This window comes from Rhinatrema bivittatum, chromosome 14 (assembly GCF_901001135.1).
Source record: "Rhinatrema bivittatum chromosome 14, aRhiBiv1.1, whole genome shotgun sequence".
NCBI classification, from domain to species: domain Eukaryota; kingdom Metazoa; phylum Chordata; class Amphibia; order Gymnophiona; family Rhinatrematidae; genus Rhinatrema; species Rhinatrema bivittatum.
In genome coordinates, this window is record NC_042628.1 from 50,735,284 (window position 1) to 50,747,157 (window position 11,874).

The 11,874-nt window shown below is 45.8% G+C and overlaps 1 long non-coding RNA gene across 1 annotated transcript; it reads left to right on the plus strand.

The window, feature by feature from the left end:
- The first annotated feature begins 979 nt into the window (after positions 1-979).
- LOC115075850 lies at positions 980-11,636 on the plus strand. The gene is made up of 3 exons (XR_003852630.1): positions 980-1,014; positions 3,739-3,785; positions 11,574-11,636. It is a non-coding gene; the product is annotated as an uncharacterized LOC115075850 (long non-coding RNA).
- The last annotated feature ends 238 nt before the right edge of the window (positions 11,637-11,874 follow it).

Here is an 11,874-nt window from a genome sequence, read left to right on the forward strand (position 1 = left end):
TTCTAATGCTGCTATTGCCAGGTGGCTACAGGAAGCGGTCACATCGGCATATATCTGTCGTGGCAGGCCAGTACCAGAGGGCTTAAAGGCCCATTCTTTGCATTCACAGGCTACATCTTGGGCGGAGAAACAGTTGGAGAGTTTGGCTCCATTGGCAGACAGGTGCTTCGAATGGGACTATCTCGGTCTCACCCTACTTAGGGAAGCTTTGGCACATCCCACTGTCTGGACTGATCAGAGTGTTGCAACCGATGCTGCCCGACGGCTTCACTCCGCCTACCTTTCCTTTTCTGTGACTCCTCCTGCTCTTGATGTACGTGTTCATCTGATTGTTACATTTCACTATTTTCTACTCTTGTCTCTGTTGTGTGTTGCTTGCTGGCCAATAGTTTACAACACGGCCCTCTTTCGCTAGCAGCATTCAATTGTCTTTATTTTTACATATGAAACAGTGTGCATAGTTTTACCCAAAGTAAGGTGGGGGGGAGGGGGGCAATAATAAAGCCATGTCTTAAAGCAGGTAAACCTGTATTTATCCATGTTAAAACCTTTGAATATTGTCACTAAGAATCTTGCTGAAGTTCACACAGTGATTTCTTCCCTTTATGTCCTGAAATCAATCAGATGATTCTCCAGCATCACTCGCATGGAGAGGACAATATTCAACTGGAACTAGGTGCCTAATCATGGAGTTAGGATCTAAGATCCCTTGTTTGAAATTTATACTGGATATGCAAATTTGCCGCTATGTGGTTATTGAAATTTATCCTGAAAGTGGCTCAGTCTCTATCCCCAGTGGGGTTTCCCATGATGTGCTCTTCCTCCAGGAGCCATCATACTAACATGGTGGTGGCAGTAAGACTGCAAACAGGGGTCTCCAGATTTACAGATATGGGCCCCAACCCCTTTTTTACATTGAAGTAAGATGCAGAATATGTCTTCATCATGGCAACCTATCTGTTTTTCTTTCAGAAATATATTTCTGCAAAACATCAGAAACTGCACATGTTTCAGGTTAGTATTAAAAATAAGTAATGAAACAAATGGACACCAAAGATTACTGTGAAAATCAGTGCTTAAGGAAGTCAATGCTTATTAAATTAATTGACACAACTACCACTACTTCAGGTCACTATTATCTTCTGCGGGAAGTGGAATGATCTGTGCTGTCTACTATTGTCTTTTATGTCGTCTTCATCATCATCATAAATGTTTGTTTGTGAGATGTTTTTCCAGCTGGGGAGTTTAAAGCAAGTTTCTGATATAGTTGCTCTCTATGGTGCAACACAGCAGATTACACATTTAGGGGTAGATTTTAAGAGATATGCGCACGCGTCCATGTGCCCGCGCTACCCAGCGTGCACACATGGACATGTGATTTTATAACTTACGAGATTCCAGTACAGAGCAATTTGCAGTAGTCTAAGCAGGAGATTACAATGGTTCAAACAGCAGTTACAAGGGCAATGTCATCCAGAAGGGGGCAGAGATGGCAGAGCTGTTGGAGATGCTAAGGTATGGCGTTTGAGGGTGAGTATGGAATCCAAGATGAAGTGCAGGCTCTGGGCTTCAGAGTTAAGGGTTAGTGTTGTTCCATCAAGGGTCACTTTCCTGCTGGAGTGGATTTGTGTATCTTGATCCACAGCATTTCTGGTTTTTTTGGGTTTAGACTTAGCTTGTTTTGACTTAGCATGCTACTTTTTCCAGAGTTGTTGAGGCTGCTGTTGGCAGAGTCTTGCTGTTTCCTCTGGCTATGCTGATGTCCGCCTTAAAACTTCCTAATTAGAATCTAATGTTCTTTAGAGGGCAACTTTCAAAGGCATTTACCATAAATGCACTATGGAGCTGCTGCTGCTGCTGCTTGTGCTCATGAGTAGGGACGGCCACAGCAGTGGATCCAGTATTAGAAACTTTACTACACCTTTGACCAGGAGTAAAGTTTCTAGTATTAAGAAAATGTGGGCTCAGCCAACGCACCTGTCTGTATTGGAAAGGAATGCTTAATGCTCTCATTTACATGGAATTTCCATGCGAAGGCGCTGAGCTGAGCACACATTTTTTGAAGGCATTACTCCTTCCTGCATTGGGAGTAATGCTTACCTGCACAAAATGTTCATTTAAGTGTGGGGAAAACTGCATTCAGCCAATCGCACTTTATTGCATCAGCCTATCAATCGCAGTTTACTGCCTTGTAACTGCAGTTTGAACCATTGTAATCTCCTGCTGAGCCTGCACTTCATCTTGGATTCCAAAAAGCAGGGTGACCAGAACAGACCAATTTAGCAAATCTGGTTACAATTAGATCTTTTATTTTTGTCAAATAGTGAAACATTTTGCTAGAGCAGTTCTGTGGCTGATTCTCTACTGGCAAATAAAAACCTGAACAAGCTTGGAAACTTTTTCTGGTTTCATTGTTAGAAGATTTTGCATTAAAAACAGTAACCTGAGCACTGGAAAAATATCTTGCTTATACAAGAACTCCTGCTTTTGAATTTTGGACTTAAAAATGGCATTACAATTGGAAATATATTGTAATAGCTAGTGACATCACAATATTAAAAGACAGGAAAATTATTCACTATTTAAATTTGTAATAACCACTTTGATTAATCATTAATTTCTATGGGTCCAATATTCAAAACTAAACATTTAGTTAAGTTAGCCATATAAGACTTTTCCAGCTAACTTAAATGGAATATTCAGCATCAGGCTATGCTGCTGACTATCCCTGTAGAAATCACCTGCTGTATGGCAGGTCTAACTTATCCAATGTACATAACTGGATAAATCCGAATATCAGCATCTATCCAGTTAAATTAGCTGGATAAATAGCTCCATCCCAATCCACCCACTGTCCACCCACAAGTTATCTGGCTATCTACTTTGCCGAATAAGTACTTATCCAGCTAAGTGGCAACCGCTGAAAATAGCCGGATATTCAGTGGCCACCATTTAGCCAGATAAATCATTACTCATCCAGCTAAATAGTGCTGGATATTGGCCTCCCTGTGCATTGCTCCAATAAATAGTAAGCCAAGAAACTTAAAGTCATCAGAAAAGTAAAACACTCGATACTTGTAAGATTACTTATTTTGTGCCACTTCTTGTGGCACTTCCAAATTGTAATCCACTTTGAACCATATGTGGGAAGGTGTGGAATATTCATAGGTACAAACAAATGTAACTGACCTGCGCGCGCAGATTTACGTCTGCTTTCAGCAGGCATAAATCTGCCAACAAAAGGTAAGGGGGGGGGGTTAGATAGGGCCGGGGGGAGGGGGTAAGGGAGGGGAAGGTGCGGGGGTGGGGTGGAAAGAAAGTTCCCTCCGAGGCCGCTCCGATTTCAGAGTGGCCTTGGAGCAGGGCTGTGGTTTACAATACATATTCCCATCTCTGTTGAGTACAACCCATCAAAAGCTTTATTTTCTAGAAATTAAAATGTCAGATATGTCAGATATGTCAGATATGTTTAAATATTATCTTCCTTCCAGCTTGTCTGTAAGCCTCCAAGTTTTTTCCATTCCTTGTTGATTGTAACTTTGACTTATTCCTTTTTCCTTTGTTATCTATTATTAACCAGAATTGTTACCTTAGTTTTCCCTTGTTAAAATGTAAACCGATCCGATATGGTTATCTACTATGAAGGTCGGTATAAAAAACTGTTAAATAAATAAATAAATAAATAAATAAATAAATAAATAAATATAACTAAATTGTCCATTTTATTTTCTGAATCAGGTTTAAGAGCCATACTATGGCAGAAGCCACTACCTGAAGCATTATGGGTGAGCATTAAATTACATTTTTAGAATATATGGACTGCCATCCAGATGATAGCAAAGGCAATACTGATGGAAGAATGCTAAGGGCTCAAAGATATCTGGCTAAGTGAGTTAGGTGGATAAGACTTTTCTGGCTTACTCGCACAGGATATTCATCAGCATGGCTATGCTGCCAAATATCCCTGAATAAATTGCTAGTTAGCCGGATAAGTCTTATCTAGCTAACTCTAGATCTGGTATTGAGCAGGTTATCTTAATCTATCAATTTTTTGATTGGGAGACCAGAGAGTTGAATCAAGGCCGAGCTCTAGATATAGGGGCAGATTTTTAAAGGAGAGCACGCGGGGTACATTTGTGCGTGCTACCTGGCGCGCACAAAAGTACACCCAATTTTATCTGCCGCACGCATATTATAAAATTCGGGGTCGGCGGGCAAGGGGGTGCACACTTGTGCACCTTGCGCGCACCGAGCCTAGGGGAGGCCCGATAGCTTTCCCCGATCCCTCCGAGGCCGCTCCAAAAGGATTGGATAAGTTCTTGGAGGAGAAGTCCATTACCTGCTATTAATTAAGTTGACTTAGGGAATAGCCACTGCTATTACTAGCATCCGTAGCATAGGATCTACTTAGTGTTTGGGTACTTGCCAGGTACTTGTAGCCTGGATTGGCCACTGTTGGAAACAGGATGCTGGGCTTGATGGACCCTTGGTCTGACCTAGTATGGCAACTTCTTATGTTCTTACATTCTTAAAGAAATTGAATATCCTTGGCATGAGATTTAGATTGACTGAGTGGGTTAGACACTGGCTGACTGGGAGATGCAAAGAGTAGAGGTAAATGTAGTTCATTCCAAGGAGGGGGTTGTTACTAGTGCTGGGCCTCAGGAATCAGTACTTGGACTGGTTCTTTTCAACATTTTCGTGAGTGACATAGTGGAAAGATTGTTAGGAAAAATTTGTGTTTTTGCCAATGATACCAAACTTTGTAACAGGGTGGACAGCCTAGAAGGTGTGGAAAACATGAGGAAGAATCTAGTGAAAGTCAAGGAATGGTCTAAGGGCTGGCAGCTAGGATTTAATGCTAAAAAATGCAGAATAATGCATTTAGGATGCAGAAACCTAAGGGAGAGCTACAGTGCTGGAGGTGGAATTCTTTTAAGCAGGATGAGTGGGATCTGGGGGTAACTGAATCTGATGATCTTAAGGTGGCCAAAGAGATGATGACAAAATTCAGAAAGATGCTTGGCTGCACAGGAGGATGAAAGGTTAACAGAAAAGGGGAAGTGATATTGCCCCTGTATAAGTTCCTGGTGAGATCTGTGAACAATTCTGGAGACTGCACCTTCAAAAGTATATAAACAGGATGGAGTCTGTCCAGAGGGTGGCTACTTAAATGGTCAGTGATCTTTGTTCTAAAGCATATGCTAAAAGATTTAAAGATCTAAACATGTACACCCTGAAGGAAAGGCAGGATAGTGAGGATCTGATAGAGACATTCAAACATCTCAAAGGTTTCCATGCACAGGAGGCAGGGGCGGTTCTATAATAAGGCAGGGTGAGGCGGCTGCTTCAGTCTGCAAAATTTTGAAGTGGCAAAAAGTGCCCTCCAAAATGCTCTGTGGCTGCCTCCCGATACATATTTAGCTAAATGTCGGCGAGGTTCCAACCCCCTGCTGGTAAACAAAATAGAAGATCCCGCATGCTGCTGGCGGCAGGAGGAAGAGAAGTGGATTCATGGCCGCCGGGGGTAGGAGGAAGAAAGCAGGCCTCAAGCACCACCAGTGGACCCCATCCCACCAGCGGCGAAGGCAAGAAGAGGCCCGGTGCATGATGCGATCATTGCAAGATCAGCCTAAAGGAAGTGCTAGCCCGGTGATTTTTTAATATTGCAGGGCCAGCAAGAAGGGGCAACAGCTGAACAGGCTCCTTCCTGCTCCCGGCCACATCATGCACCGGGCCTCTTCTTTATAGCAACAGCAGCCCTGAAATGCTTCAATACTGACACCAAGAGGAAGCAGACCCACGCGTTGCCAACCAGCAAAGGTTCTCTGTTAGGGTAGAAGGTTCTTCAGCACACAGATGGGATCAGTAACTGGTAAGACCTGCACTACATCACAGGGGGTACAGAGGGAAACCAGAGGGGCAAGCAGGAGGAGGGACGGCACTGGAGGTCCGGGTCCATAGCAGAAAACAAGGGAAGGAGAAGGTCAGAGCTGCTAAAGCTTATTTGTGCATTGGTTAACACCAAAAAAAGTCTGAGAACCAGCAGGAACTTCCCTTAATTTTTGTTCATTTGTTTAAATCCATTAAGCAGCCTCCCAAGCTGTTCTTAAGCCACCCACACTGGCTTTTTGGTTAGGAGTATTTTTCGATACTGTGGGGCCAGCACAACAGAAGGAGCAGCAGTTGAATGGACTCCCTCCTGCTCCCAGTCGCGGTATGCATGGTCCTCTTCTTATCTTTGCTGCCAGTGAGATGGGGTCCACCGGCTCTCCTCTTCTTTCATTTCGGTGCATCCCCCCCCCCCCCCACCCCCACACACACACACACATGTGAGCCCCAGGCCTGAGCAGGAGGAAGAGAAAAGGCTTCAAGGCTGCTGGTGGAGCAGCAGGAGGAAAGAAGAGGCCTAGCAGCAGCAGAAGAAGAAAATAAGAGGCCCCCGTCTGCCTGCTGAGCTCAGGCCTCTCACCACCACAACAAAAAGGGGAGATTCAGCCTGATGGACAGCATGTGTGGCTGTGTATGTGATAGAGCATGGGTTGCCTTAGAGACAGCATCTGTATGTGTATGTATGAGAGAGCATTTGTGTGTGAAAGCAAGTGTATCTCTATATATGAGAACATAGGAACATAAGAAGCCATACTGGGTCACACCAAGGGTCCTGTCTCAAAACAGTGGCCAACCCAAGTCATTAGTACCTGGCAAGTACCCAAACATTAAATAAATCTCAAGCTACTATTGCTTATCAATTAATAGCAGTTTGTGAAATTTTCCTCTAGGAACTTATCCAAACCCAGTTATACTAACTGTTGTAACCACATCCTCTGGCAATGAATTCCAGAGCTTAACTATGCGATTGGTTTTAAATGAGCTACTTGCTAACTTCATGGAGTGGCCCCTAGTCCTTCTATTGACTGAGACAGTAGTGGTTATGCTGAGCATGTCAGGTCAACTATTCATCTTGCAATGGTAGTTCAGGACAAGTTAGGGATCTGAAGAGGAAGAAGATGAACTTCGTTCTTTAGACTTTTTCCTCTTCCTCTTATTCCCCCTGTGACCCCTTAGACCCCCTCCCTAGAAGTCTCACCTGCCAAAGACTGCCTCCAACAATCTGATGTGAGTTGATGTAGAGTGATCCTTGCAGACACACAACTCATCCACTGTACCCTGCTGTTTCGCTCCTCCACCTGTCACTCCCAAGTGATCGCTCAGAAGCCCGCACAGACATATCTACCTCCACACGTCCTCCTGAGAAGTCCCTGACTGCTCCTCCTCTGCAGTAGAACCTGAAACTATAGATGCAGAAAGCCTATCAGTATTCACATCCCTCACTCTGCACCCGAGAAGATGTCTGCACCAAGTCATACAAGGCGTCCACTAAGTATGCGACTGGTGCCACCGAGCATTCAGCGCAATTACTGTCCATGCTGGGCTTAGCCTGATTGCCCTGCAGCTGCTGCACCCAACAAAAGCACACTCGTTGCATGAAGCTGGAACAGATAGCCACCCGTAAACTCAATGTGTACCCCTCAAAGATCCGTTTGAGATGAACCTCCAGCTTGTGATCCTAGATATCCTTTAAAGCTGCAGCCCCCGCCATGGGAATAGTTGTCTTTTTGGTGACCGCTGGCACCGCCACATCCACTTTTGGCACAGCAAAAAGCTCCAAGGTCTGCTCGGGCAAGGGATAAAGCTTCGAAATAGCTCGACCCACCCTCAGACCGGCTCCGGAAAACTCCACTCTTGATCCACCATCCTCTGCACAGACCTATGATAGGGAACGCAGATGGGGAACTGGACACACTGGATCTGCCCCATCTAGGTCCAAATCTGTCTGAGGGAGTTTCAACCTTAGCTCACTGAGGGCTTGCAGAATCAACGGAGCTAATTTGTCTCTCAGAATCAAGTGAAGAATCTTGGGATGGTCTCCTTCAGACACCGGCATGTCATCTACACTATTCCCATGATCCGGGTCACTCACATCTGGATCACCTGCTTTGGGATCAGGAGCCAGGGTCCCTGACAATAGCAGCCCTGGATTCCTGGGGTTCTCCGGGAACCTACCGAATCATCCGTATCACAATCTGTCCGCAGTGGACACAACAGATGCTGAACCCCAGAGGACAAACTTCCCCGGGAGCAAACAGGGCCAGCCATTGGAGTTTGAACTCCAGGGGATGAAGGAGAGGGGGCCAGCCCTACTGTTGGTGCCCCAGACCCTCCTGCTCTGCCAAATTGGCTCGGTGGAGCAATAAAATAAACTCCAGAGAAAAGCTGCAGGGAGCCGACCCCGTAGACCTGCCACTGCTCAATTGTGAAAAACTGAGAGGCAGAGCCTCACCTGTGCTCCCCTGCCCCTCTACAGGGCCCAGGTGAAATGGGGAAAGTTGCGGGGTGGATTCCCCCATCCCCTCCAATAGCACGGGCAAGCTTGCTGGGAAAGCTAAGTTGGCCACCGTTTTGGGCTCAAGGGCCTGATGCAAGGAACCGCTGTCCCTGAGAGAAGCAACTTGCGTGGCAGAGGCAGCCCCACGTCGCCGAAGTTTCGTGGGGGGGGCCTCAGAGAAGACCATTCACATCTGGAGATGCGCGCCGAGCAAAGAGAAAGGCGGCTGAAATTTGTGGAAACCGTGCGGCAGGCCTGGCCCCGATCCATGACCACGCAGCTGGAACGGGAATCCCCAATCCAATATGGAGATCGCCCTCAAAAATGTTCCCCTGACAAAGAAAAAGACCGCTCAACCCAGCTGCCATCTGCACTAAATGGCACTTTTTTTTTTTTTAATTTTACTACAGAGACAGGAGCCCTCCTCTCCAAAGGCTGAGGGGAGCTGTCCAGTTTTAGCCAGCCTGAACTCAAAAGGAGATAGAGTCCCAAAAAAGAAAGCTGACCAGAGCCCAAAGCCACCTAGGCAGCCTCATGAAGGGGAGGGATCTGGACTACCAGATTTGCACCCCAAAGATCAAACTGGAGCGAGCGCACAAAAAGGAGCTCGTCCACCTCAACCAAACAGGGAAGGGTTCTCCCCGGGAGCCCTACCCCTGGGAGGAGAGCTCCTAAGAAAAAAGAAAGAAAAAAAGCAAAAAAGGCAAAACATGCCAGAAACTGCAGGTTTAAGCACCAGCCACCATCTGCTGGAGACACAGAAATACTGAGGAACTGCAGGTGGCACCAGGGATTATGAAGCAGTATCAGCATAAACACAGTAGTTTGGACTGATCCGGGTACTTACAGGGAATTATGATTTCTTGGACTACTCATCATTCAGATGCCTCCAACTTCCTAAGTACGAAACTGCAGTTTTATAATCCCTCTCGTATTTTGAGATCTACCGGTACTAACTTATTAGATTTTCCTCCTTTGCGAGAATATAAGCTGCAGCGGACTCAAACTCCAGCATTCTTGTGGAATGGGCAGAATTAAGGGGACAATGATATGTAAAGTGTTTTAGAAAACAACTTAAAGCTTTATATATTAAGGAAGCTTTTAATTAATGTTTTTATTATTGTTCATTTGAAATGTTGGTTTTAGATGTTGATTACTTCGTCATGTATGCAGTTTTAGGAGTAGCCCATAATGCCAAACTGTATTGGAAGTTTGGAGCTCAATAGCATCTGTAACCAAAATTCAGCAACCATTTTTTCACTTGTTGCATTAGGTCAGGAACTTTGCACTCTAAAGATGACCAAAATGATAGCTCAGAAGCCACATCCCTTAAGCCCTTCCCCTTGTACTCACAAAGAGTAAAAGTTTCAAATTAAGGGGCCCTCTCGCATTCCCCCCCATCCTTCCGTGTACCCAAAGCCTACTCTATCAAAAGGGTCATCTGCCAGGGGCAGGGGTATTCCCCACTCACTCATTCCCTCCCTGCACCATTTGTCTTTAAGTCAGGGCTTCCCAGTGTGAACCCATTTTAGCACTTGAAATGTCACATGACAAGCAAAAGAAATTAGCAGAGGTGCGGTCTCCTTCCATCAATCACTCCTTACCTTCTCCATACTCTACCTGATCCATCTCAACCTCACCCCCTCCACAGGACTGTCTCTCGATCTCCTCCCCTCCAGTGTACTCAGTCTCTCAACCTCTGCTCCTCTCACCTCCCTTTCCCCCTCTCATCCCACAGCTGATTTATTTATTTATTTTACAGATTTTATATACTGGGGCACGTAGGTAACATCACCTCGGTTTACATTCAAACATTAATTCAGCATAGCGCTTTACAATATAACATAATAATCCCCCTCTCATCCCACAGCTGATCCTCTCTCACCCCCCATAACCCTTCTTATAACCCCAACTGATGCTCTGTCATCCTCTACCTTTCACCCCATCCTCTCTCTCAACTCCCAGCCTCCCTTCCTCCTCCTCTCTCCAACCCTCTCGTCGCAATGCCTCAGCTATTCACCTTTCACAAACCCAACTCCTCTTAAATATCCCTCACATTCCCCTCTCTCACTCACCCTCCATAGCCAATTCCTCTCCGCCTTATCCATCCCTCAAGCCCTTCTGCCATCACCCCTCTCGTCAAATAATCCCTCCTCCCAACAACCTTTTCCTGTGAGCCCTGGGCCAAAGGTGGATAACATCTGGTGGGAAGAGGGCAAGCTGATATCAGGGGCAAATTTATTCTCTTGAGTAGGTTCATTGGTGGGGAGGAGAAAGGTACGGTGGCAATCTCTAGTGGCCCATGCACATTCATTCTTCCCTTCCCTTCATGGCTGGTCCCAAGCCCAACGGTGATTTCCAGGGGGCAGCAGCATTACCATTGAAGGTCAGCTTGGGACCTGTGAGATAGTGCAAACTTGCAGGCCCTGCAGAGACTTTGATCCCTCCTCAGGCAGGGCTTCCTTTTATCAGAGAAATTCCTGCAAGGGAAGTGCCCTGTGATTGCGTGCTGACTCACAGGGCCCATGCTCCCTTCTACTACTAATGCTATTGCTGCTGGTGCCTGAAGAGGGCTGCCAATTGAGGCAATTGTGATCTCCATCTGAAAGGTTTTTCTAACTCCATTTAGGGTCTGGACCCACAGTTTGGGAAAGCCGAGGTCTAAGTTTCACCCAAGGGGTAAAGGAGCATCTGGGATCAGCTGGAGCCTTTTTGGAAGTTTCAATCACCGGTGGGATAGCAGCAAATGGGGATTGATCCTGCACCTGGATGATGACTCATCTAACAGGGTTAGCATTGGGTGTACGGTGGATGCCTCAGATTGAGCTTTTATTCTTTTTGTGGGATGAGAGATGGGGCTTTACGACATTTGGTACATTTACAGCCATGAGAAGCGTGAGAGTCGGGGTTGAGAGAGGGCCATTGGAATAATCAGGGAATTTTGCAAGTATATTTTGGGGTAGGGTGGAGGCCAACTTCCCCCTTTAAGCAGAGGAGCTACAAACTTAGATTATAAGCCCTTTTCGGGACAGCGAAATACCTAGAGTACTTGAATTAATGTGCTTTGAAAAGTTAAAAAATGGAATATAAATCAAATAAATGTATAAATATAAGCTGCTGCACACAAAGCACTGCAGTAGCAAATATAACTACATCTGTTCAAATGCATTTGTTCTTTTTGTAGAAACGATACCAGCGACAAGGTTAACAGAAGAACCAGATTCAGGGGATCACGTGATGTACTGAGGGTGGAGGATGTGATTCCTTTCCTCTCGGCGGCCGATCCCTGAAATCAACCCCCATCTGCATCGCCAAGAACGGCTGCGAGCGCATCCTTTGACGGCGGTATTGCCCTCTTTATTCTGGTCCTAGCTGCCCGGTTATGCCGACCCGATCGGTAAAATTAGCAAAGGAAAAAGGGAAAGACTCGCTGTTGCCACCGCCGGAGTCTAAAATGGCCGCCGCGCCTGGGTCCACCGACCAGC